Source organism: Pogona vitticeps, chromosome 5, assembly GCF_051106095.1.
Source record: "Pogona vitticeps strain Pit_001003342236 chromosome 5, PviZW2.1, whole genome shotgun sequence".
In the NCBI taxonomy this organism is placed as follows: domain Eukaryota; kingdom Metazoa; phylum Chordata; class Lepidosauria; order Squamata; family Agamidae; genus Pogona; species Pogona vitticeps.
In genome coordinates, this window is record NC_135787.1 from 154,242,704 (window position 1) to 154,270,315 (window position 27,612).

Sequence of the window (27,612 nt, forward strand, 5' to 3'; positions counted from 1 at the left end):
AGTCTGTGAATCTCTCAGCCATAATAAACCTTTACAATGACAGTCCCATAGGTCAGATATCAAGCACCCACCATCAGTGGATGTCACCTACTCAGAGTAGGGCTTGGGTTCATTCTCCTCAAAAGTTTTGAAACAACAAAACCACTTGGCTCCCAACTTTCTCACACTGGATTTCCTTTTCAATCCTCTTACCATCTCCTTCAGCATAGCAGGCTTTAGCTCATACTGGCCGGAGCATGTGCTGACTTGTCTGTGTTGACGTATGTTTTCAGCGCCCTGTGGCATGTTCTTAGAAGACTTGGTAGCAACAATGAGCTTTCTTGTCAGCAGAGCAGCCTAGCTGAATGCACCTTGACGCCAGAGGGAATGTGCAAAGTTCAAACCATTACAGAGCATGACGCAAAAAAGAAAATATCCACATCCCATCTATAGCTATTTTTTTTAAAGGCATGGTTATCTCAAAATATATTTATTTTATCAAGCAAACAAACCAAGTAGCCTGTACTCTCCCAGCACCCTCAGATTAAAAAACACACACAAGTCAATAAGAGTTCTGCTGTGAGACCCTGACAGACCCAGGTTGGGCACAGAAGCCCTCTTTTGACTCAGTCTGGGGATGGCACTTCAGCTAAAAAGTGAGAAGCTCATTCTGTTATGGCTACCAGCCATCACATGATGTCTAAACTATTATTTAAGCGTGATTCTTGAAATTGGTGTGTGTGTGTGTGTGTGTGTGCGCGCGCGTGCGTGCGTGCGTGCGTGTGCGCGCGCACGCGCGCAGACCATGGAAGAATGGAATGATCCTTCTCTTCCTAAACACAAATGGGTACAAATTAGGATTGCCAAATGAGCAGGATCCCATTCCCTTAAATTTCACGGGCAAAAACAGAGATTGGGCATAGGTTTTTGTGATATTACAGGAACAGGCTCTTGTGGTGTCACTGAGGTGAAACAGGAGAGGATAAAAGGGAATCAAACATAGTATACAGATAAATAACTGTGTGCTAAACCAATGAGCCCTTAATCTGGCTAGGTATCAGCAGAAATATATGTTTTGAAGAAGGCACAGCACAGATCAAACTTTCTCTTTATTTAGCACGGCTCCCTCTGAGAGTTGTCTCCCCACCTGAAGACCCAGAAAAGCATTACAGTTCCACAAGACTTCAAGTCTCCTAAGTATTAGGCATGGACTATCCATAGGTCTATGGATGTATGAATCAAGCAGGTACATTGTGTGTATCAAAAAATTGAAGCATTGCTCAGAGTGTGTTTGGGAAATGTCTCATTTGTATGTTGTATTGAGCATAACAAGGTAACATGCAGTCCCAGAATGCTAAAACTCATGTGGCCTTCATCAAATGATTGGTGCAGGTCCCAATCTGCTAGAGTGGAGGGAGAGGTGGAGGAAAGGAGGAGGAGGAGGAGGCAGAGTGTAGGGGAGGAGAGAGAGAAGAAATATATATAGATAAAGAAAAAAGAAGGGATGATCTTGCTGACTTTTGGCTGTGACCCAATCCATTGGTGGCTTCAGACCCATCCACTGCCAGCATGTGGCCTCCAATGGCTTACATCAAATGACTCAACAGGGGAGAAAAAAGGCTTGGCAAAGGTGGTCTTGTGGACTACAGTTTCTAATATTTCCCAATCAGTGTAGGGATTCTGGGAGCAGTAGTCCAAAAAATAGGTTTATTAAATTCTGATAAAAGGTGACTTATCCCTCTATTAGATAGGGGTGTTTGGGACGTCTTACTTCTTCCTTTGAAGTGAAGCCACTGGTATTAATGGCTTACTGCAAGGGCCATTTTTCTCCAACACACTTGGCAGAGTCTGTTGCTTACAAGCAATGGAAAGGTTATTGCAAGGTCATCATGGCTTATTTCATTCTTGGCATCTACATAGAAGGACAAGCCTTAGCAAGTTCAGTCACATGGACTCAAACAAATTGGTTCAATGAGTTTTGTTATAAATCAGTTTCACAAGCAGGCTCTGCCTTTGTCAGCTATCAAACTCTATTTTGTTTTTCACGTAGGTGTAGAATTCTTATGTCGTAAAACATATATAAGTGACACAAACACCACTCTATCCCTATAGTTTAGGTAATAATGATTAAAAGAAAATACATAAAGCAATGGAATTTCCTAGTGGTCTTTGCTTATTTCGCTGGAAGCAAATGGCAGACTATTGTTGTACTCAGTTTTGCAGTCATAGGATGACTGAGGAAACATTTACCTCAGATTTTTGCAGAGATTTTCCCTCAAGGGATAAAAGGCATCTGCAATCATAGGTGTGATTTTCCTCACCTACATAATTTGAATTTAGAATGCTTTGTATTCTTGAAGGCTTTCATGGCTGGGATCTGATGATTGTTGTGGGTTTTCTGGGCTGTTTGGCCATGTTCTTAAGGTTTTTCCTCCTAACGTTTTGCCAGTCTCTGTGGCTGGCATCTTCAGAGGACAGGAGTTAGAACTCTTGACTCCTGTCCTCTGAAGAGCACAGGCAGAGTGCTTTGTTTGGTGACTCATCACAGGAAAGTGAATACTATTATACGTTGCTGTTGTTGTTCAGTCATTTAGTCGTGTCCGACTCTTCATGACCCCATGGACCAGAGCACACCAGGCCCTCCAGTCTTCCATTGCCTCCCGGAGTTGGGTCAAATTCATGTTGGTAGCTTCGCTGACACTGTCCAACCATCTCATCCTCTGTTGTCCCCTTCTCCTCTTGCCTTCACACTTCCCAACATCAGGGTCTTTTCCAGGGAATCTTCTCTTCTCATGAGATGGCCAAAGTACTGGAGCCTCAGCTTCAGGATCTGTCCTTCCAGTGAGCACTCAGCGTTGGTTTCCTGCAGAATGGATAGGTTTGTTCTCCTTGCAGTCCAGGGGACTCTCAAAAGCCTCTTCCAGCATCACAATTCAAAGGCATCAATTCTTCAGCGATCAGCTTTCTTTACAGTCAGCTCTCACTTTCATACATCGCTACAGGAAAAAACATAGCTTTGACTATGCGTATTTTTCTTGGCAAGATGATATCTCTGCTTTTAAAGATGCTGTCGAGGTTTGTCATCACTTTCCTCCCAAGAAGCAGGCGTCTTTTAATTTCGGGGCTGCTGTCTCCATCTGCAGTGATCATGGAGCCCAAGAAAGTAAAATCTGTCACTGCCTCCATATCTTCCCCTTCTATTTGCAAGGAGGTGATGGGACCAGTGGCCATGATCTTGGTTTTTTTGATGTTCAGCTTCAGTCCATTTTTTGCACTCTCCTCTTTCACTCTCATTTCGAGGTTCTTTAATTCCTCCTCACTTTCTGCCATCAGAGTGGTATCATCTGCATATCTGAGGTTGTTGATATTTCTTCCGGCAATCTTAATTCCAGTTTGGGATTCCTCCAGTCCAGTCTTTCACGTGATGTATTCTGCATATAAGTTAAATAAGCAGGGAGACAATATACAGCCTTGTCGTACTCCTTTCCCAATTTTGAACCAATCAGTTGTTCCATATCCAGTTGTAACTGTTGCTTCCTGTCCCACATATAGGTTTCTCAGGAGATAGATAAGATTGTGAGGCACTCCTCATTTCTTTAAGGACTTGCCATAGTTTGCTGTGGTCCACACAATCAAAGGCTTTTGCACAGTCAATGAAGCAGAAGTCGATGTTTTTCTGGAACTCTCTGGCTTTCTCCATAATCCAGCGCATGTTAGCAATTTGGTCTCTAGTTCCTCTGCCCCTTCGAACTCCAGCTTGTACTTCTGGGAGTTCTAGGTCCATGTACTGCTGAAGACTACTGTAACATACAGCCCTGCTCTCACCTGTCCGTCACAGCTGGGCAGTGGAACATCAGCCAATGAGGGGATGGAGGGTAGTGCAGAAGGGGGAGGAGCTGAAATAGAAAAGGGGTGTGTGAGATGAAGACGAGTAGAGGGAGAGATTGATAGATTGATAATTGAGAGTTAGTGTTTAGCATGTTAATAGGCCTGTGAGCCAAATATTCAGTGAGGGAAAAGTCTGTGTGTGCTATAGTGAATGAGAAACAGTGATTTACAACTTGATTGACTACCTGTGATTTACCCATTTTCTTTTGTTAAATCAATAAACAAGTTTTGTTTTGGAAGAAACACTTGTCCTTTTTGAATATTAAATATAAGTGGTGGCAGCAGTTGAAGAAGAGTAGTGAGCACTCCTGGAGGCCTGAGTTGGCAGAGGCTTCAGAGTGGCCCGCTACAACTACCTTGTAGGATTTTGAGTATAACCTTGCTAAAATGTGAAATGAGTGCAATTGTACGGCAGTTGGAGCATTCTTTGGCACTGCTCTTCTTTGGGATCGGGATGTAGACTGATCTTTTCCAGTCCTCTGGCCAATGTTGAGTTTTCCAAACTTGCTGGCATATTGAGTGTGGTGCTTTAATAGCGTCATCTTTTAAGATTTCAAATAGTTCAACTGGAAAGCCATCACCTCCACTGGCCTTGTTGTTAACCAAGCTTTCTAAGACCCACTTGACTTCACTCTCCAGGATGTCTGGCTCAAGCTCAGCAACCACATTATCCAAATCTTTCTGCTTTAATTCCTCTATGTGTTCTTGCCACCTCTTCTTGATGTCTTCTGCTTCTGTGAGGTCCCTCCCATTTTTGTCCTTTATCACACTGGTTCTTAACCTTGGGTTACTCAGGAGTTTTGGACTGCAACTCGCAGAAGCCTTCACCACCAGCTGTCCTGACTGGGGTTTCTGGGAGTTACAGTTCAAAAGCATCCGAGTAACAAAGTTTAAGAACCACTGCTTTATCATGTTCATCTTTGCACAAAATGTTCCTTTAATATCTCCACTTTTCTTGAACAGAACTCTTTTCCTGAACTTTTCCTTTTCTATTATTTTCCTCTATTTCTTTGCATTGTTCATTTATTGTCATTATTATCATTATATGTTAGGAAATCCCATTGTGAGAGGGAAATTGGATTATTTATACAATCATGGATGAATGGGGTTGGGAAGGGTCAATAAGCCCACTGAGTCCAGCCCCTTGCTCACTGCAGGAAAGTATATCTGACAAATGTCTGTCCAACTTTTCTCTTCAATGCCTCCAGTGTTACAGCGCTCACCATCTCCTCCAGTAATTGTTTGCATTGTTGTACGGCTCTAATAGTCTGATTTTCTCAAGATTAAACATGTTTTGGTGTTCCTACCTAGCAAGGCTAAGTGTGCAATCTTATAAATGTTGGCTAATCTTTGGAGCACTGAGGGGCCAGGTTGACTCAGAGTTTTGGGGGAGGGTACTGAAGATTTGCCTCCAGCTATCAGCACATAGACCCCCTGGAACTTACCATGCATACCAGGAAAGTCTGGGTAGTACGGCCAAGTGCTTTGTGAGGACCTCTCTGTCATGCCTAACCTTGACACCATCCCAAGACATTTTCCTGCCTGAGGTGTAGCACAAAATGGCTGAAGGGGTTCTGGAAAGCTGAGGCCTCTCCATAGAGCTTTTTGAACTACGTCCCTCTCCACCATCACACTTTGGAAACACTGGCAAACCCAATCCAATCCCCACTCCATCTCGGATTGGGTAGAGCAAGATTACACTGTCACTAAAGTATAACCCTGTTACAGCACTAGGTATTAAAACATTTCTGAGAAATCTGTTGTCAAAATGGCTGTGACTTATGGTGTCAAGGCCTCCTTTTAGCATGGCTGGGTCACTAACAATAGATGCTAATTCGTGTGCAATCACTGTAGCAGGTCACTTAGCATGGCCTGTTCACATCATCCTTGCAGGGGGTCAAAGAAGTGGCAAAACCAGTTTTCCCAGATTGAGTGTGGTGCAGAGAAGACAGTACAGAGTTTATTGTGGGTTTCTGTATTTTATAAAATGGAGACAAAAACATATTTACCTTCTGCACTGTTGTACTCCTATTTCCTATGTATGAATGTGAAATACAAAAATGAAGAACGCTGAAGAAGAAGAAGAAAAGAAGAAAAACAATTCATTTGAAATATTGTGTTGGAGGAGAGGATTATGGAAAGAATTCCCTCCAGAAGTTTTTTTAAAAAATGTTAAACTAAGGGCATTGTGTTGTGGAAAAATCTTGAGGGAGCAAGAAAACACAACAATGCTAGGAAAAGCAGAAGTCAGTAAGAAAACAGGAATCATAGAATCATTGAGTTGGAAGGGGTCTGTAAGGCCATCAAGCCCAACCCCCTGCTCAATACAAGAATCCAAATCAAAGCAGATCTGACAGATGCTTGTCCAATTTATCTCTTGAATCCCTCCAGCATTGAAGTGTTTACCACCTGTCAAGGTAATTGGCTCCATTGTCATACTGCTCTAACAGCTAAGAACGTTTTCCTGATATTAAGAAGGTCTAACACGAGATGGGTTGATTCAATAAAGGAAGCCATAAGCCTTTGGTTTAGAAGACCTGAGAAGGGCTGTTAATGTTATGTATTTTAGAGGTTGCTAATTCACTGAGTCACTGTTAAGTTGGAAATGACTTCAAAGCATGTGAGAATGCAGTATTGAGTAGACCCGCCAGATCATTAAGATTTCACAGCCCAAACCTGAGACCAGGGAGCAGGTGCTAATGATGTCACAACAGTTAGCCCGTGTGAGGTAGGACATGAAAGGATTCAGAGGGTGGCTGGAACTGCTTCTGGGCCAAACAATCATGACGATGGCCACAGAAGGATTCTGTCTAGAATATGGTTAAACCCCAGCTAAAGAGATTATGCGTAGCAACCTGAAACCAGGGTTTCAGGCGCAATTCTTTCCTAGCATTACATGAAGATCACTAGTATCGCCTGTTGGTCTCCCATCCAAGTCCCATCTAGGCTTAATCCTGCTTAGTAGCCCAAATTAGATGAGATCTTTGTGTTCAGGGTGATACTATTTAATAAGGGGATTCTATGCTGTTTTTTAAAAAAACAACTTTGAGTAGATAGGAAATCAAGATAAATATGCCCATTCCTTACAAATTTGTAGGAAAATATATTTTACATTGGATTCACCATGTTTTAAATGCTTCAAGAAATTGCTCAAGTGAATAGAAAATCTGAAAACCCTGGGTTACTTTCTAACTATTTCCCATCCTTGTTTCTCCAGAGCAATATGCCAGCAACACAAATGGAAATGAGTGGAAGTTATCAGTTAATAATATGCAGTGGATTAAAGCAGCTTAATCGGAAACAACATCCAGCATGATTAATAGCTAGGAAGTACTCACTGAATTGAAGGCTTCAAGGAATTACAATCTGATTAAAATTCCATTTTAGAAATGAAGGGAAGTAGGATGCTAATCAGTCTAAACCACAGATTATTAGGGACAGCTATTTGAAACAGCTGGAGCTACTCTGACCAGAAAGAAAGAAAAAAAATGAGAAAGAACCCACTAACCTTGACTTATTTTTTAAAAATGAGAAATCTGGAACATGTCACAGTGAATTTGCCCCACATCAACATTTGGAACATGTCTGCCAATTCCATATTCAGAATTTTTGCTGTTCATGAATGGGAATTTTCAAACTTTAATTTACAAATGTTTGCTTCAGTTCATATCACGATTATAGCAAAACATGAGCAGACAGCAGTGTGAGCAACATCGAATGCCATGCACTGTAGCTACAAATAAGACAATGTCAGGTTTATAGACCTATAAGTGTGGGTCCACAGAATATATTTGAACATGCACTCATACACAGAAACTGCTTTGTGTAATTCTCTAGACCTCAGCTCTGGGAAACCAGATGTTCTTGGACTGCAACTCCCAGACACCCCAGCCAACACAGCTTCTGGGAATTGCAGTCCAAAAGCAGATCTCAGTTATCGTGGTTGGGAACCACTGCTCTAGACCATGGTCCCAGTCTGACCTATGGGACCAGTGAAGTCCAGTGAAGACTGGACTCTGGGGCTGGAAGTTGTTCATCTCGCTCCTGATACCACTTCCCCTCTCTGAAGCCCAACCTCTCACAGTTAATGGCAAGTAATTAGTGGAATCAATATGCTAGACACAAAAGCCTAAATCCAGTTACTGGCCCCAATGACTATACCTGTTGAATCAACGTGATGAATAGCGAGCCAGCACTTAATGTGAATCCAGTCGATTTAATGAGTCTGTTCTAAGGGGCTCCCAGTTGGATAGGAGCCCCTTTGGGTTGTTGGTGTTTTTCACAAGAAAACCTTTGGGTGTTTTTTTTCCACAGAGACAACAGGAAAATGGACTATATCTGTTTACTGTAACTTCATCGGAGCTTGACAGCAGACAGGTCCAATCCCATCAACAGGTAACAGGGAGATGAGATACAGGATCCACAGATAAAGAAAGGGTTTATTTATACAACAACAAGCCCAACTTGTGCAATGTACTTCTTCTTCTATTATTTGTTTATTTATTCAAGCTATACCCTGCCTTCCATCCAAAACCCGCACTCAAGGGGCTCACAGACCAAAAAGTACACACACACACACACACACACACATGCACGCACGCACGCACGCACGCACGCACGCACGCACGCACACACACACACACACACACACAAACCAAGTAGAGATAAAACACGGGAGGTTATGATATGAACACACAATTACACAAATTTTATTTAAAAGCGGTTGACTTAAAAGGAAAAAAGGGCATCATCTAGCACTTAAAAATTCCTTCTTTTGCAGTTGGTCCTTTGCCAAAAGCCAACCTGAACAAAAAAGACATTTGCCATCATGATGAAATGACTACACATAGAAGGCCAGGTTAGCTTTTGCAGCCTGGGAGCAACCACGAAGAGGGCTCTTTTTTTCTTGTTCTGCTGTTTGGCTTCTGAATGGCTTTGAGCTTTTTAAAAAATTATGTGCTTCTTTTAAATATAGTATTTGGTTGTGTTTTAGTATGGTAGCTTCCTGCAGTTTTAGTTGTACAGTATCTGTTTTTAATGTACTGTATGTGATGCATATGAGAAAGAAATGGGGGGCAGGCCATCCAACCAACCCAACATAGAGCTTTATTTTAATCCAAATGGTATGTAATGGAGAAATACAAAATCATAGCCCAATCAGACAACACAGTTCTGCATCCCCCCTCCATTCTCTCAAAAAGCAGCCGCCCATGTCTGTACAGTCGTTGTGTTATTTCATACACTTGCTGGAACCCTGCAGTTAGCTTTTAGGCTGCCTTTTGAAAGCCTTTTTTGTCCAAAAGTCTGAAACTTTCTCGTTCCCCTAAGAGTATATTCCACTGAATGGTGTTGAAATCTCCATTGTTCTATTTGGACATGTTGTTAAGTCTTGGACACACAACATGTTGACACTTGCAATGTGTAGAATTTCTTTTCTTAGCCTCTGCATGAACCTTCTTCAGTGCTTGTTACATCCTTCCTAGAAATGTTTTACGTTCTTTGTGCTTCCTTGACTTCATTATTGGCAAGACCAGTTTGTTCTGGCAAAGGTTTTGTGATTACTAGATACAAGAAAAAAGATGCATGACATTTGAAGGCAAGCTGAGCAATGCACATACTAGAGTTGAAATTGATCCTTTCTTGAAGTCAACATCTGATACCCATTCAGTGAGCGAGCATTAACCCAAATATGTAACTATTCAGCAAAATTAAATATTAAAAAAACATTTGCCATCATAATCATAAACTCAAATATATTTTGAGGACAGATGGATGAGGTCTTTGTTTGAAAGCCTCTTTTCTCATCTGTACTGTAAACATATCATTGTGCCTTCTTAATGCAAAATGTTTAGAAAGAAATCCCGATCTTCAATAACGATACTGTTCCATTTGTGAAACTAAAACAAGCAAACAAACAAACAAAAGACCCAACTTGGTTTGCTGGGGGTAAAATTATGTGGCTAATGTATGCAGAAATGAATTATATTCATTTATATTCTTATAGTAATAGACCAAGATTAATACAGTGGACCTTCGACTTACAGACTTTTTGAGTTACAGATGTCTCTGGCTGCAAAATTTAGGTTCGACTTGCAGCCAGAGAATCGACTTACAGACTAGAAAAAAACAAAAATGGAACAAAAATGGCCAGTTACAGGATTAATCGGTTTTCAATGCATTGTAGGTCAATGGAGACTCGACCTACAGACTTTTTGACCTGCAGCCACCATTCCAGTATGGATTAATTCTGTAAGCAGAGGGTCCACTGTAATGCCAATGCAACAGAATAGTAATTATGAGCTACTCCAAGATGAAGGGGTAAGTTGTAAAAATGGGTGTGGGCAAAGTGTCCAGTGAAGACTGTTCTTACAATTGGGCCAGGGGTGAGCAAAGTATGGCTTTCCAAATGCTGTTGGACTGCAATGCCCACCAACCCTTGCCAGTATAGCTGATAGTGAGAAATGCTGGGAGTTGCAGTCCTACATCACTTGGAAGTCTAAAGGTTGAGAACCAGTGCATTAGGCAGAATGAAATAAGTGCCTCAGACATCAGGTGCTGGGAATTGTAGTGTTGCCAGATTTTAGCTGTTTCTCTTGAATTCTCTGAGTGTGGCAAATTTTGCCATTGGCAAGATTTTAACAGATACTGAACATCTCAATGCGGTAAGACAGCATTTTGAAGATCCTCTTGCCCCCTCACCCAAGAGGCTGTGCCTCCACTGTGTGAGACGAAGATGCCAAATGTACTTGCAGTGGCTTGGTCAGTGTTTCTGCAATCTTGCACAAAATATATATCATACAAAATTTGTATCTGTTTGTAAAACTTGTGACTTTTCCTCTTGTAAAATTAAGGGTGTGTTGACATGCACATTCGCGTGCACACAAAACAACAATCCAAGGCTATGGCATTTGCCAAGCCATAAAAGGAAACACTTGCTCCATTTTGCATTTTTTTTACATATACTATATTCACAAAACCAGCCTTGAAAATGTATACAATATCTCTAAGACTGACCAAACCAAACAAAAACCAAACACCTCACCATCTCACAATGAAATTTTTTTTAAAAAGTTGCCTCACAATTTTCATGATTCACACAGTCTGTCCTGGGCAGCCTAAACTAGCCAGCCACTGCAGGTTGTGAAGGACACAATAACATTTTCAGTGGTGAAACAAGATTCACTGCTAGTCTAGTCAGATTCTACACGTGGACTGGGCAGGGAGCATCATCTTGTCTTTTGCCTAACATAGCAAAATATCTTGGGACAGACCTGCCTCTAGCCCTCAGTCCAAAAACATGTGACTTCTTCCAGCTTCCCCTCCTGTCAGGATTTCCCTGGATCGCAGTACTTCCATTTGACAGACATTCTTGAGATCATGGCTACCTACACATACCTCATAGATATTCATGACACAGAGTTTGAGAATGACTAACTTCTTACATAACATCATTTAATGTGTTACTGTAACCACAAATCCTGTACCTTTGTTGAAGAATCAGACATCTTACAGAGTCCCCACACACTTCTTCTGGATCATCCATTGCCTACACAGAGCTATTTTGAACATACACTTTCTTTTCTGGGAACATTTTTCCTTCTTCCTTTCTCTGTGGAAGTGCTTTCTTACATTTGTACTTAAATTTTAAACTTACCACTAGGCTTTCCCAAATGTCTGGCTGATGAAAAACAGTTGTGCAAGGGCACACCGTTCTCAAAAAAGCAATAGTCACCCGGGTTTAATTTTCTCGATAATCACTGACTGCTTTTAATGTCCAAGTATATTTCCCAATACATAGATTGAGTACTGGTAGATGCAAAGATCTTAAACAGAGAGACAACCTAAATCCCAATATTCCACATCAGATCTCCTGAGAGGCAGCCCCCAAGAAGTCTCAGGGTACAACTAGACTGGCAAATGGTGTGGGAAAGGCTCCTGGACTGGGGCAGTCTGATTTGCATTATTTTCCGTTGATTACTTGACTTAAAAGTCAATGGAAATCAGCCTGCAGTCCCCACCCTTCACCTGAATGCATAGTTTTTTCCACCACTGCTGTGTCTTCCAGTATTTTGGAATTAAATGCATTTGCATCAGTTCAGGCAGTGTGATTGCTTGAACTGTTGTTGTGGGTTTTGTAGCTGTTGTATTGAAAGTCTTTCCAGACAGCTATGCAGTAGTGAGAGACAAGGCAGCAGGAAAGCTTGCTGCTATTTGAATCCTCTCCAAGCCACACTTGGTGCTTTGGTATGCTTTCATCTGTCCCTCCTTCCTTTCCCATTCCATTCTGTTTCTTTTCTTTTGCTTTACTTTTTCCCTTTTTCCTTTTCTTTGATGGCTTCCTAATCTAACAGTAGAGCAGCTAAGCAGTGAAAGAAAGAAAGAAAAAGAATAGCGACTTGGCTAGGGTTGCCAGACGTCCAGCAAAAGGAGGACATGTCCTCCTTTTTAGCCTAATGTCCTCTGTCCAGCAGGCAGAGCTAAAAACCTTTAAAATGTCTGGCTTTTGTAATATTTTATGTTATAATTTTGGATGGGAGGGGGAGGGGTGGAAGGTAGAAAGCAGTCTCTGATGGAGTCACAATCTAAGACACCACTTTGGGCTGTAAATCAGCCATGCCCACGTGGAGCCTTTCTTTCTTTCTTTCTTTCTTTCTTTCTTTCTTTCTTTCTTTCTTTCTTTCTTTCTTTCTTTCTTTATTTATTTATTTATTTATTTATTTATTTATTTATTTATTTATTTATTTATTTATTTATTTATTTATTAGATTTTTACCCCACCCCTCTAGACAGTGTCTACTCGGAGCGGCTTACAAATAAAACAGCAATATAACATATGTAACATCTTTAGAAATTACAAGTAAAATTACAATTATAGCAATTGATTACAACCAAACATTACCAAGATGGCATTCCATAAGGAAAAAGAAAAGAAAGAAGTAAGGATGAGAATCACTTAATTGACTGGAGAGGGGGCCTGCTTGAATAGCCAAGTTTTTAACTGACTTTTAAAAACACCCAGCGAGGGTGCCAGCCGAATTTTGGTTGTAAGGGTGTTCCACAGCCAAGGGGCCACTGCTGGGAAGGCCTGGTTTCTTGTTTTTTCCTTCCGGGCCTCCCTCGGTGTCAGGCCCCTCAGCCGTCCCTGCTGGCTATGATGGGTGATTTGGGTAGATCTAGGTGGAAGAAGATGATCTGCCAAATATTGAGTGGCCTTTGCATCTGGAGGTGACTTCCTGCATTGTTTTGAGCAAGCTGCGCAGAAAGATTAGGAAGGAAAGGAGAGCAAGATATATACATACATACATGCACACACACACCACAAGTGAGAGGGAACAGACAAAACAAGAGGAAAGAGTCGAGAGAGAGCGGCAGCCAGAGAAGGGCAGGATCTCTTTTTTTTTAAGTGGAAAAAAAGTTTGTGGGTTTGCCTGGAGTTATTTGAGCAAACAGGAGGAGTCAAGAAAGGAGAGATGGTGGCGGCTAGAAAAGATTGAGGAGGACTGGCAGGGAAGAAGTGAAGCTGCAGGGAAGGGGAGCCAGAGCAAGAGCGGGGCTCCATGCCAGGCGCCTGCCAGAGAAAGAGGGAGAGGGAGAAGAGGCGGCAGCTGCTGCCACGGTGGCAAAAAGAGGCGGGAAAGAAAGGGGAACCTTCTCGCAGATCTCGCCTCAGCGCAAGTGAAGGAGCAACAACAGCAGGTGCCGGGATATGTCATGTAATTAATAACGGTTATGAAGTAACAATTGTACAATTGGCTGTTTAAATAATGTTTTTTTGATATTTTGAGAAAAAGCTTCCATTGAATTTATTTTTATTTTTTAACGTGACTAGTTCTTGGTCGGTTCACTAAGAGACATTTATTGGCAGCTATTGTAATAAAATTGTACTGATTGCGGGTTTAATCCAGAACGATTCAAATGGAACATTCAATACGTCCTCCTCTGTCCTCTTTTTTGTCTTTCTGTGTCCTCCTTTTGGTACCCATGTATCTGGCAACCCTAGACTTGGCAGAGAGTGAGAAGGAAGTTTTAAGTAGGTCTGCTCTAACTGTGCTTCCTGCAAATCTTGATGACAAGAACAGAGTTACTTTAACATGCTGGAAACAAGGATGAAAACTTCCTCCTGTCTCTCTCCCAATTTCTCACTCTTCCTCCTCCCCCAACTTTTGTCACCTAGCTGTCTAGCACTAGGACAGCAAGCCTTTAAAAGGAAGTAAAAAATGTAACAGGAAGGGAAGAGGGAAACAAGCAGACCCAAGCACCAGATGTGTGGAGGAGAGGATTCAAATGGTTAACAAGCTGCAAACAACGCTGATTCCTCCCCTGTCTCTGTTGAATCTGTTGCTGTGAGAAAATGACCAAGCTGCCTTTTGGAATTTCTGTCCAGATTATGGTCTGAAACTCTATTTTATTTTTGTTTAAGAACTCAGCTTAGGAATCCATCAATTCCTAAGGCACCCTGTAAAAAGAACTTTTCAACTAAATTTCTGATTGGTTGATTGGTCTGCTTGTATTTTCAGTGTTATACAGTGGTGCCTCGCATTACGATGTTAATTCGTTCCAGTGAAATCACTGTAGAATGAAAACATCGTAAAACGAAATTAAAAAGCCCATAGAAACACATTAAAACCTGTTTAATGCATTCCGATGGGCTTAAAACTCATCGTCCAGCGAAGATCCTCCATAGGGCAGCCATTTTCGCTGCCTATCTTGCGAGGAATCCGTCCCTAAACACAGCGGGGAGCCATTTTATTTACCCAGCATCCATTTTGAAACCGCTGATCACCTGTTGGAAAATCGTCATTTTGCGAAGAATTGGTTCCCGAAGCAGGGAACCGATCATCGCAAAGCAAAATTCCCCAATAGGAAACATCGTTTTGCGATCACAAAAGCGATTGCAAAAAGTTCATCGTAATGCGATTTCGTTGTTAAACAAAGCGATCGTAATGCGAGGCACCACTGTATTAGTGCTAAAAATGCCAGTTGTTCCTGTTCCACCTTGCTGAAGACTTCCAAGGATGAACCCTGAAATGCGGCCAGGATGAGGGAGATAAGAAACTTTTAATTCCTCCCAAATGGCTTTGACAGGGCCATGGCTTAGGGCTGCAATGGCAAAACCTGTGGCACGCATGCCACAGCTGGCACACAGAGCCCTCTCTGTGGACATGCAAGCCATAAGTCACCATCAAGAAATACTTACCCATCCCCAGTCCCAGATTTTGGCACTCCCCTCTGCTGGTACAGTGGTCCAGCGGAGGGGTGCAATGGAGTGGAATTTTTAGCACTAATCTAACACTGAAAATACAAGCAGACCAATCAACCAATCAACCAATCAGAAATTTAGCAGAAAAGTTTTTTTTTTTACAGAGTGCCTTAGGAATTGATGGATTCCTAAGCTGATTTCTTAAAAAGAAATGAAATAGAGTTTCATTACTGGTCTAGCCCAATGGGGGATTGGAGGACCAGTAAGTATTTCTTTGTTAATACCTCCCATAGGGAGAAAAAAACACAAGCATTTAACCCCTACAGTGCAGGGGCAGTTGTTTTTTCTGAACTAAAACCTCAGTATTCGGGTTTTAATTGCAGTGTTGGCACTTTAAAATAAATTAGTTGATTTTGTGTTGCGGTTTGGGTACTCGGGCTCAAAAAGTTTCACCATCACTGGCTTAGGGCATCATCAGAGTTCATGATGCAACTTATGCAACAGGATTTCTCTCTCTCTCTCTCTCTTTTTATTTATTTATTTATTTAATTATTTAATTATTTAATTATTTGTTTGTTTGTTTGTTTGTTTGTTTGTTTAATAGATTTCAACCCTGCCCCCTAGACTACTCGGGGTGGCTTACAAATATCATAAAATATCATAAATACATCATGAACAACTTGAGGAACTTTCACTCTATATGCTTAGACCCAAATAAGGAGTGTCTCAGGATTTTCTTGTTGGCTGCCCCCTCTCTCTTTAAAAATTAGGCTGCCATTTTAAGGAGTCTTATTGTTCAGGAGCAATGAAGAATTCAGGAATAAACAACAGTACAATGCAGGCTCGACATGTGTTTGAAGCCCATGGCCTCCCCTCCACTGTGCCTTCATTCCACTGGGAGTCACAAGGGTGTCAAATCCAGTCAGGCATATGGTGTTATTTAAGCATCTGTCCTGCTATTCCAAGTAGGAGGATGCAGAATACTTGGGAAAGGGGTTTCAGTTTGGGTTTGGGTTCCAACATGAAGGAGTGGGAGTCCCCCTGAAAACCATGAGTTGTGGCAAGCACCACCCTCAGGCCAACCCAAAACATTTTGCTGCCTGAGTAATGAACAAAATAACAACTGAGTCCCTACCCCTGATGCTGTCTGCAAAAACTGACTAGAGTAATCATACTTCAACACTGGCAACAGGAGGATCTCCTGCATTGCACCTGGAGGAAATAGAGAAGTGGGGGGGGGCAGAATAGGGCAGATCAGGTAGTGCCGTTACCTCTCTCTATTTTGCACCTCTTTTAACATCTGCTATCTGAGGAAATTGCCTCACTTCGCTTAATAGTAAGATTAGACCAACATGAATTTGACCAAACTCCGGGAGGCAGTGGAAGACAGGAGGGCCTGGCATGCTCTGGTCCATGGGGTCACAAAGAGTCAGACACAACCTAACGACTAAACAACAACAAAGATTAGTCCTGGCAACTCCACCACTGTTGAAGTAGACGTTCCCTGCAAGATCAGTCCATCTACCTGGGCCACAATGATAAGCACAGAGAAGGGTATCCCTTACATTATACTTTTTTTTTCAGGGTAAGAATAGCGACAATATAAATAGCAACGTGGATATCCGGCGTCACATTGTATTCACTGGAAGGGGATCCCCTGTGACATTCCAGAGCTGGCATCTGCTGGGAATAGCCATCTTTACTAGTGCTTGCTGGGTCCTTAAAGGACCGGGCTTTTGTCCAAAATGCCATGAAATGAATCCACATGAGAATATCACTCAGTAGGGAAAGTACCCTGGAGCTGCAGAGATTCAGGGCCCTAGCAGAATAATGTAGAAAATAATTAGGCTTCTCTTGGTAAAGTTTTGCTCCATTTTTCTATAAACAACAATTGATAGTGTTGGCTTGTATAAATGGGGCAACAATTCTGTGGTTGTATAAAGAAACAGGACATGAGTACGGTACTTTAATGGGGCCCAATACTGAGGGTATTATGATGGTCTTCAGAAAACAAGGCTTGCCAGGCCATCGAAAACATCCAGCTGGTAGCATTTCTTACAAAGGGAAGCAATGTTCAAGATTAGAAATAGGGAAATGTCACTTTACAGGATTCCATTCCCAGAACACCTCTGCCAGTGCAGTAACTCTGAATTTTAAGGAAGAGCTATATAATTGTGCTTATTTTAAACTTGACTAGAAAGCATTTTATCCCCTTACCTGTTTAATCTGTGTGCAGAATTAACTGATCGTTATTCTTTCTCTTTTTAATTATCTCATCTTGGCAATGATTTACGTAAGTGTTAAATTTGATGTTTTTAAATGTTTTATTATTTTGTTATTGTGATGTTTTTATCATGTATGTAAGCTGCCCCAAGTAGACTTTGTCTAGGGAGGCAGGGTAAAAATCTAATAAAAGTAAAAGTAAAAAAAAAAAAAGTAAAAGTAAGGAACATATCTTACAGAAGGCCAAACAAGAGTTAGATGAAGGAGAAGTAAAAACTGAAGGAAGAAACATCAGTAATATATGATATGCAGATCACACCATCTTACTGGAAGAAAGCAGCTTGAAATGACTTTTAGTGAAATTGAAAGAAGAAAGTACTAAAGCAGGAATGCAGTTAAACATGAAGATAAAAAAAATCATGATGACAACAGAAGAATTACACAACTTCAGTATTGACAATGAAGAAATTGAAATAGTCAGAGATTTTGTATACCTTGGTTCAGTCATCAGTCCAAATGGAGACTGTAGCCAAGAAATCAGAAGGAGACTGAGACCTGGAAGGACAGCAATGAAGGAATGAGAAAAAAGGTCATCAGGCATAAAGATGTGTCACTGAAGAACAACAAGATCATCCATACAATTGTACCAGTGGTGCCTCGCATTACGATGTTAATCCGTTCCAACGAAATCGCTGTAGAACGAAAACGTTGTAAAGCAAAAATAAAAAAGCTATTGAAATGCATTAAAACCTGGTTTATGCGTTCCAATCGGCTAAGAACTCACTGTCCAGCAAAGATCCTCCATAGGGGTGGTCATTTTCGGGTGCCTGTGCAGCAAAAAATAAACCCGATGATCAGCTGTTTTGATCGTTGGGAAGCAAAAATCGGTTCCCGAAACAGGGAACCGATCACCGCGCAGCGAAATTCCCCCATTCAAAATGTCGTTTTGCAATCGCAAAAACCTCGTCGTAATGCAGGTTCGTTGTTAAACGGAGCACCCGTCTTGCGAGGCACCACTGTATTCCTGATCACCATGAGAGCTGAAGAGAAAAGAAAGCTGATGGGGGGAAACAATGTTTCATTTGAAATGTACTGGAGGAGACTTTTGTGAAATTCCTGGACTGTCAGAAAGATGAACAAGTGGGTCCTAGATCAAATCAAGTCTGAACTATCTTCTGGAGGCAAAAAAGGATGGTTCTCCTACTTTTAGCACATCATGAGAAGGCAAGATTCTTTGGGGGAAAAAAGACAATAATGCTAGGGAAAGCTGAAGGTAGCAGGAAAACAGGAGTACTACATAGATGGATTGACTTCCTAATGAAACCAGAAACTTCAGTTGGCAAGAGCCGAGCAAGACTGTTAAGGACAGGATATGTTGGAGATGTCTTATTCACAGAGTCACATAAGTCAGGGATGACTTAACAGCACAAAACAACAACAAAATAAATTAAGAACTTGGATATAACTAGTGGCAAAAAGTTATGCCATAATTAATTCTTTTTTTGGAATAACTGAAGCATAACTAAGTTCTATTAGAGATAATGAGGGATCTCTATACTCCTTTTGCAGTATATGGGTGGCTTTTAGTTACTTTTATAGGAGACCTCAGTACTTAGGTGTGTTTTGTCTCACACAGGAGTGGCTTGTAGCATTCTGGCATTTTAAAAATGTAAACGTAACTATTTAGCTACTTCTGAATAAGGAGAGTTATTTTTTAAGAGAAAAGGAGACAGGTGAATTGTTGTTTTTAAAATGGCAACTGCAAAGGTAATAACTGCTTTGTAGGGGGGGGGACTTGGAATCTAAACGTTACTAGTTTAAAAAATACACAAATTTCCAAGCTCTGATTAGCTTAGAGGCAGCATTCTACATGTTTGGAAAGTACCTTTATAATCTAATACTTCAGTCAGTGAAAAAAAAGGAAACCCTTCCTTCCTCCTGTGTATTTATAGCTACAAGCAATGACATTCCAATGATTTCTTAGAATAAATGATTTTGGAAGTACAATCTATTGGTCCAGTATGGTATGTTTCTGCACAAGTACCACTTAATGAAATTAATGTCAATTGCACAAAAACACAGCTGGGCTCCTGTTCATTGCAATAAGGTTTGTACATGGAAAGTTCCCGGAAGATTAAGCTCTATAGGTTTACCATGTGCATTGTCAATCAGCTGTTTAGCTGGCAGCAGGCACACAGCTGAAGGAAGCAGGTGATTCCATAGACCATAAATTTTCTCAGTATGTATTCAATACCATGAGGTTTACGAGTGGGATAAAATTGGTCTCATTTCTTTACCAATCAATTTTCGTCTATATTCACACTCAGTAAATTGCTTCCTGCTAATTATTTCTGACATTATTTTAAACAAGGTTGTTATGTGTCACACAGGACTTTTGTATAATTTTTTTTAAATCACTGTCAGGCATAGTAATTTCAGTTTCTGAACTATGGGCTTGAATAGTAAAGGAGGTATAAGGAAGAGACGCAGCTATAGTGTTAAAGGCTTTGCTGCAAATTAATAACACATTCATTGTTAAAATTAAGCCTGTATTTCCATTAGGAACTTCTTTTAATAAAGCTCATCAAGCTCACTGGGGGTTGAAATTTCAAACAAGCAACACAGAGCCCTAACATTATTATTCTAAAACCATAACACAATGCTACTTTGGTCATTATTTGTTTCTTTTCTTGAGTGCTGAAATATTTAAAACTTTACATCTGAAACGTTTAAATGGCAAACAAGAAGAACAGGGATTATATTTAAAATCTTATAAAAATAAAAATGGTTAAGTGATAGTGACATGTGATTCGAAATATAGACATTTGGTGATATTGCTACAGTATTCTGATTTAGGATCTGTGTAGAACACGGAAAAACTTGTGAGCTACAAGAAGCTAACACTTAAAAGAATTTATGAAAAACATAGGTGGGGATTCATGAAAAACATAGGTGGGGATTTAAAGAACTCCCATAGTTTGGGTGTGTCAACTGGGAATGTTGATTACTTTGTTAAGAAGATTGAATACTGTTTTGGAAAGTCTCAGACGGGTTGAAAAGTGGTATTCTGGGTGGTATGGCAGGGATAAATGTACTAATCAAGAAGCACAAGCCCAAAATCTTCCTTCTGTGCCACATGAACGTAGAACTTGTCCTCTATGGGTTTGTACAAAATACTTATGACATCTGGATTCCACAGAGCTATAAATGGAGATCAGATGTGAATGATAGCTTGCAAGTATGAGCTATCAAACATACTGAGTGACCTTGAGCCATTCATCTGCCTCAGCCTGACCGGTTGGGGGAGAAGGAAATCGGTGTCAACTGCCTTAATCTCTTCAGATGAAAGGCAGAGTATAAATGTAACCAATATAGGTTTTTTAAAGTTATGGTGGTGATTTCCCTTTTTCTCTCTCCTTTTTTTTCCTCCACTGCTACAGGAAGAAAGGAAGAAAAAGATCTCTCTGGCCTCCATTATAATTCTGCTGCAAGTTATTTAGATCAGTGGTTCTTAACGTTTGTTACTCGGATGCTTTTGAACTGCAACTCCCAGAAACCCCAGTCAGGACAGTTGGTGGTGAAGGCTTCTGGGAGTTGCAGTCCAAAGCTCCTGAGTAACCCAAGGTTAAGAACCAGTGATTTAGATGGCAGTAGCAGTTAAAGTTCAGAGCCAGCTTATCTACTTCCTGTCCTGTTCAACCACTGGACTTGAGGGGTGGGGGAGAAAACACCTGCCTAGTGATTTCCCTGAATGCTAATGAGGGCACCACATGTACTCCTCATTGATGCTCATGTAACAGAGTTAAACACTTCATGCTGCCAATCTGTGTTTTTATTGTTCTTGCTCATAGGTGCCAGTGAGGAAACTGATCGTGTCCAAATGTTTCCTGTGATAATTCCCCTCCCGCTGAAAAACACATTTTTCCTCTTCCAAAGAGGAGGCTGTCATGGCTATCAGAGTGTGGAGACTCTGTAGGAGCCTGTAAGAGTGCAAAATGTTGAGTCAAGTGCTCTGTGCAGCCTGTAGACTAGCCTCTGCCCACTCCTGGGCAAGTTTAGAGCAGTTAAAACAGCCTAGGGTCAGAATATCTAAGAAATTATCTTGTCCCTTAAGATCTCCTATAGAAATCTATTTTCATCTCACCACCATGAGGAGTTACTGGGTATACATGAGATCACTTTTTTTCTGTAGCAGCACCTCAATTATAAAGATTCCTTTCAAAGGAAACTTTCTCCCAAGGAAGCTGTATCCAGACTGAGTTGTCAAAAGAGAGTTAAACTGCATTATTTCATTAGGTCCTTGGTTTTTAACATTGTTTTTAGGGTAATTTATTGTCATACATATCCAGAAATGATCCATAGTATGGCACTTGTTAAATCAACAGTTAGCCCCGTTGATTGAATGGGTCTGTTCTGCTCAGGACTAACCACTGGATTTAGCCCTTGGAAGTTTATGACGTAAATGATTTGGACTGCAGGGATAACATCTGAAGTGTGAGCTGTCGTCATGACAGTTCCTCATAGCTACACTCTCAAGCAGGGCCAAAAATTATGGGCACCTGTAAATCAATAAACCAGGTCTAGCTGGTTTTCGTGAAGGTGAAACCTGCCTGAGTTTTCACCTCAAGCAGAAGCCAGTCTTATCTGAAGTTAATGGATCGTAGTTCCTTCATCCATTCAACATGAAGCCCCCTCCCCAAATATTGTGTGTTCCAACAAGGATTGTTCAAAGCATTATAGTATTGCTGGAAAATTCCATTCTCCGCATATACTTTGAGAATCACAGATCAGGAGAAAAGTGTGAAAGAAGAAGTAGATAATATCCTTGCCTGAACTAAACAAAGAACACAAACACCTTGACCCTATGCTCCCTTGTCCCACTACAACAGTGGATGCTAATTCCATTTTGAAGTGTCCATACTTGAATAATGCAAAGAATCTACTTTAGCTCCCATTTCATCTTCACACAAACTGGGAAAGCACAGAAAAGCAAAAGTATTTGCATGTGGCTTCAGATAGACCAGAAATGCATTTTAATTAGTTCTGCTACTCTAGAGATTAAAAACTCTCCAAAGAAGGAAACAAGGAGGATAAAAACAATGACATATGGAAACATTTTGAGATGCAAAAGCGTGCCTGAAGCTACACAAGTACAATGATTCATCATCATTCAATCTAGCAGTACTTAAATCTTACCAATATACTTGATAAGAAAACTGTTGATCCACAAAAACTGTTGATTTTAATCCCATCAATGAATTAAGGTGGAAAAGGTAGTTCTTCATAAGAAGTCCCACAAGCAACTCATGACGAGGGCATAGAGTTCCCTTGGAAATTAAGTGATAAAGCAGTAACTCCTGCATGGTCTGTGAATTACCCTATCTAAGCTGCTGTAGCACTGATACTTATTTCAGCAAGCCACTACATGCAGAACTCAGAAGTAACTAGTTATAAATACTGAGTTACTTTGGAAGTAATAACTAGCACATAACTATTTCTTTTTGCAATAACTAGCACATAACTAGGGGACGTGGTGGCGCTGTGGGTTAAACCGCAAAAGCCTCTGTGCTGTAAGGTCTAGAGATCTGCAGCTGTAAGATCGAATCCACGCGACGGAGTGAGCGCCCGTCGCTTGTCCCAGCTCCCACCAACCTAGTGGTTCAAAAGCATGCAAATGTGAGTAGATAAATAGGGCCCACCTTGGTGGGAAGGTAACAGTGTTCCGTGTCTAAGTTGCACTGGCCATGTGACCACGGGAGATTGTCTTTGGACAAACGCTGGCTCTATGGCTTGGAAATGGGGATGAGCACTGCCCCCTAGAGTTGAACATGACTGGACAAAAATTGTCAAGGGGAACCTTTACCTTTACCTTTTTAGCACATAACTAAATCATCTTAAAAATATAACTTACCAAGGGATTGCATCATTCCTTCTATGGTTTAACTGTGACTTTAGCGTTACGGTTCTGTGGTCTCCCTATATGGTGAAGGAGGAATGCCACACAGTTCTGGTGTTGCATCATGTTGTACTGCATGCTGCTACATTGTGCTCTGCTGTAGGTGCTCAGTTGGCAATGAGACACATGGGAGGAAAGTGTTCACTCTAGTGGGTTTTTGTGCTGTCCAGAGTGTGCTGTCCTCTGAAGATGCCGGCCACAGAGACTGGCGAAACGTTAGGAAAAACCACCCTCAGAACACGGCCAAGAAGCCTGAAAAACCCACAACAACCATTAGATCCCGGCCGTGAAAGCCTTCGCGAATACATTGTTCACTCTAGCTTAGCCAGTGGCTTCTGGCATCCATGTGCTTCTTTAAAATGAATGTATATATACTCTTGCCATCTATAAAACATCTTTAAAATATTTTCTCTTGAGCCAAATACAGTTCTCATTCCACATTTGAGTCCAGTTGTCTACGTCTATATTAAAACCAAAATTTTGTGCCCATTTAATCATCCCCATTTTCATGTTTTCGTCTTCTAGATTATATTCTTTAAAAAAGGTACACATTTTTGTATAATCTTATCATTAGTATAAATCCATAACTCATCCACCTGTATCTTCCCCTCATAGAAACCCACTATTTTGTCTTTTTTAAACCTTGATTCTAATTTTAACATTGTCCATCAGTCTGTCTGCAGACCTATTTCCTTCAGCTCCTGTATAATATTTAATTGTTGCTCTTTAGTTAGTAGGTCTTTATATGTGTATCTCCAGTCTCTGAAAATTAACAAAGGCTGGGTAAATGCTTCCAGTGGTGCTACCCATATCAGGATTTTTTAATATGTTTTCTTCTTGAACTTTTGCCAAACCTGGTACCGTGTTTTCCTTGCCATTGCCCTTTTGTAATGCGAGAAGAGAATGGATGTTATGTTTGGAACTGTGGGAACCCTGGCATGCTTTTCTTACAGGAAAAACAACGAAGAGTTTTGTAGCAACTGCAAGGTGAAATTTCATTTTACATGAAATTGTAAAATGCTGTGCTAAATATAGTCTTTAAGGTGCCACAGGATCTTTGGTCAGAAGGCTGTTGACAGTTGGTGAAATCAAAACTGGGTGTGTGATCAAGAATGCAATCAGGACCTGGCTAATTAACAGTAATTTCCTCCCACAACTTAAAATGATTTCACTGACATGTGTGTAAATCGCCAATAGAATAGGTTATTGGTGGTTCTACTACAACAAACTAGCATGGCCATCAAATCTTCCCTACTGGACCTCTTTCCAGCAGCTTAACAACAACAACAACAACTTTACTTTTTATTATTACTTTAATAATAAACACATTGTGGAAGAAACACACTTCAATGGTCCCCGTAGTCATTGAGGCTTTGGAAACAATATCAAGAAATTTTACACAGTACTATAAGCAGTTGCAGATCTCAGAAACCACACCATCAGAGCTAGAAAAAACAGCAATATTAGGAACAGCATACATACTGTGCCGATATTTAACGGATACTTAGGTTTTTGGTTAAAACTTGTATCTGTTATATAATACCAGTCAATGTTTTTAGAATTTCGACAGTGCCTGGTGTTTTTTAACAATAACAATAACAATAACAGTAACAGTAACAATAATAATAATAATAATAATAATAATAATAATAATAATAATAATAATAACAACAACAACAACAACAACAACAACAACAACAACAACAATAATAATAATAATAATAATAATAATAATAATAATAATAATAATAATAATAATAATAATAATAATAATAATAATAATAATATGTAATTAGAACCCTAGTTTGTATACTTTTATCTGGTTGTTCTTCCTTGTTTTGTGGAGTATTATTATACATTCTTAGTACATTACCCTACAGTGAGCCCTTCAAATTAGTTGCAAATTGTTCTGCAGCAAGTTTACCCACTTGGCAACTCCTGGTCTTCCTCCTTATGCCAAATCAGTAATACACTAAGAATGCTGTAGCGACTGTTTCTTTGCCCTGGTGACGTGTGTAGCACTGAGAAATGCTAGCTATTTCTAACACTGCATTCTGTCCTCAGTGACACCTGTTCAGCATTTCATACAGCTTTCAGAGGGGTTTCCTGGATTTAAACGGAAGAGGCCTTTGGCTGCGTAACTCTGTGCTATATGCTATAGCGAAGCCCCAGCCTCTTTTTCAGTACTATTTATATTACTATCCTCATTTAAGGATTCAGTCAATAGAGGACAAGGTCATTACAGTTTAGCACTAGTGCACTGGCTAGCAACAGAGACGGAGGGGAAACCACACAGCAAAGTTGCAAACGGGAAATAAATCTGATATTCGGTCTTGATCAGGAAGGCTCCATATCCATCTTTACGAAAACATTATCTTCTATTTGAAAGTCTGTTTGAGGGCAATCTTGTATTTGAAGGCATCTGAGATTTCAGGGGGGCACACACAATGATGTGACCCTCTCCCATCCCTCAACCTACACACACACACACACACACACACACACACACACACACACACACACACACACACACATACACACACACACAAATACCATTTGGAGGGCTGATATCGTCAATGGCTTTGTGTAGGTGACACAATTTGTCATATCAAAGCCATTTTTAAAGAAATGAGTGGGTGGAGGCATCTGGGAGAGATTTCATAGATTCTGTATCTGAACAGTTGTCCAGACTAAGTCAAGTTTAAAGATAAAGAATATGAAGTTAGACCCGGGTCTTTGACTTTACTTGTTAACAGTGAGCACCTGATTGAGAAGGGAGGCATAGAGCTTACCTGATCTTCCCTTCTCTGATGGAATGTACTACATTTCAATTTCAATTTATAGTAATTTCCAAAAATGCATCTCTCTATACAAGTTAGCATATGCAAATTGGATGTAAATTTGTTTTTTCTTTTTTTGATTATCCATTCCTGCCCCCCTTTGCCACCCCAACCCCGGAATAAAGACACGAGACATCGCCTTGGGTTAATGCGGGCCACACTTTTATTCAACTTGGTAATTCAAATAACCAGCCTTTCGGCCAACAAGATATATGGGGGCCTGCTGTAGTGCGGAAAACCGTTAAACTGGGGTATAATCATACCCCAAGATGATCAAAGGGCGAGTCCCCGGCCGCCAAGCTCCTTCGGTCGAATAACCGTCGGATCCTGCCTAGCCGCTAATAAACACCCCAGACCTCAAGACATCTTTAACTGATGTCTGTTGGTCTATGAGTGGCCCAGCGCATCCTCCCCCCACAGGCACCGTGATCGCACGATCCGCAATGCCGGAAGGTCAGATGCGCTGTTAGCTTACTGATTTATCCATTGGGACACACCGAAATACCGGTTCTTTCCGCACTACCCGCCACAGCATGCGCACTAGCTCGGCTATGTCGCATGCCCGCCACAGAGCCCCTGGAGCTCACGAAGCAGGCCCCCTTTTATATCCTCCAAGAACAACTCCAATCCGACGTCTGATAGGTGTACCCCATCACTGCGGAACAATTCCAAACGTGACGTCTGGATACGCTGATGCTGTATCACTGCTCCGAGGCCGCCGCCGCAGACACCTCTACGCACTTCCTTATTCACGCCCCGCCGGGCCTTATTTATCGCATCAGTCCTCCCTGAGCCTTGCCAGGCCAACCGAGGAGTGATATTGGACCATAAAATACGCAGTGACGGATACTTGCTCTTCAGCCACCTCAGGTCCCGCAGAATATCTAATATCAATGCCTTACCGGCAATTCTGGCTAAATCATTGCCGCCTAGATGCACCACCAAAACATCAGGTGGTGAAGTGCTGAAGGCCATCGTCCTGTTGAATTGTATCCACTGCATTCCACGGATTCCTCTCCAAGTAACTTGCGCCCAAGCGCTTAAACCTAAATCTCTCCCCCAAGGGGAGGCGGCAGCATAACGCTCTGCCCAATAAATGTAACTATGACCGATGATCCACACGTCCTTCCGCCGGCCATGAACTGTAACACCTGCAAAATACAAACACACCCTACCTATTCATTAGACAAGCTCCTAACGTAATTCCGGTAACTATTTGACGACCAACGGCCCAGGTGTTTAATCTCTTCAGGGCTATAACCTAATGCCGCAGCCGTAGAGGCCGCCCCAATCCGAAATGAATGCGTACCAAAGCGCAATCCCTGCACTCCCACCTTTTGCAGTGCCAAATCCGTCATTCTCCAGAATTGATACTTCGTTAAAGGTGAATTATCAGCGTGCATAAGGAAGTACCCTTCCTCCTGTCCACGCTGTTCCATGTACACCTTTGCTGCTCTTACCGGGCAGAGCTTTTCCACGCTGCATCGCCTCAGAACCAAACGCCTTCCTTTACCCATTTGGTCGGT

The 27,612-nt window shown here is 41.2% G+C and overlaps 1 long non-coding RNA gene across 1 annotated transcript in view; it reads left to right on the top strand.

The window, feature by feature from the left end:
- The first annotated feature begins 828 nt into the window (after nucleotides 1–828).
- The window catches only part of LOC144589654 (uncharacterized), a 42,083-nt gene continuing 15,299 nt past the window's right edge, over nucleotides 829–27,612 (top strand). The window contains exon 1 of the long non-coding RNA XR_013545902.1: nucleotides 829–8,262. This is a non-coding gene — a long non-coding RNA (uncharacterized LOC144589654). The remainder of the gene's footprint in view (nucleotides 8,263–27,612) is intronic.